Below are 825 nucleotides of genomic sequence, written 5' to 3' on the forward strand. Positions count from 1 at the left end.
CAGGATCAGGATCAGGATCGGGACCGGGATCAGGACCGGGACCAGAATCAGGATCAGGATTGGGACTGGGACCAGGACCAGGATCACGATCAGGACTGGGACCGGGATCAGGACCAGGATTGGGACCAGGATCAGGATCAGGATCAGGACCGGGACCAGGATCAGGACCAGGACCAGAATCAGGATTAGGATCAGGATTGGGACTGGGACCAGGATCAGGACCAGGACTGGGACCAGGACAAGGATCAGGATCAGGACTGGGACCGGAACCGGGACCAGGATCAGGACCAGGATCAGGATCAGGATCGGGACTGGGACCGGGACCAGGACCAGGATCAGGACCGGGATTGAGACCGGGACGAGCCGGAACAAGCACGAGGCCACAGCCAGCACTGGGCCAAGCACCAGGGACCAGGGCAGGACCAGCATCAGGATCAGGACCAGGATTGGGACCAGGACCAGGACCAGGATCGGGGCCACAGCCAGGACTGGGCCCAGCACCAGGGATCAGGACGAGCACCCGGGTGGTGACCACGTCCAGGACCAGCACCGGGACAGGGATGGGGACCAGGGCCAGGATCAGGACCGTGTCCCAGGCCGGGACCGGGACCAGGACCAGAACCGGGACCAGGATCAGGACCGGGACCAGGCCTAAGGTGGTGACCATGTCCGGGACGAGGACTGGGACCAGGACCAGAACTAGGACCGGAATCAGGACTGGGACCAGGACCAAGGTGGTGGCCGTGCCCAGGACCAGGACCAGGACCAGGACTGGGACCATGTCCAGGACCACAACCAGGCCCAGACCCACCCCCGCCGCAGCAC

The sequence above is a fragment of the Aptenodytes forsteri genome, unplaced genomic scaffold (genome assembly GCF_000699145.1).
Source record: "Aptenodytes forsteri isolate BGI_AS27 unplaced genomic scaffold, ASM69914v1 Scaffold148, whole genome shotgun sequence".
In the NCBI taxonomy this organism is placed as follows: Eukaryota; Metazoa; Chordata; class Aves; order Sphenisciformes; family Spheniscidae; genus Aptenodytes; species Aptenodytes forsteri.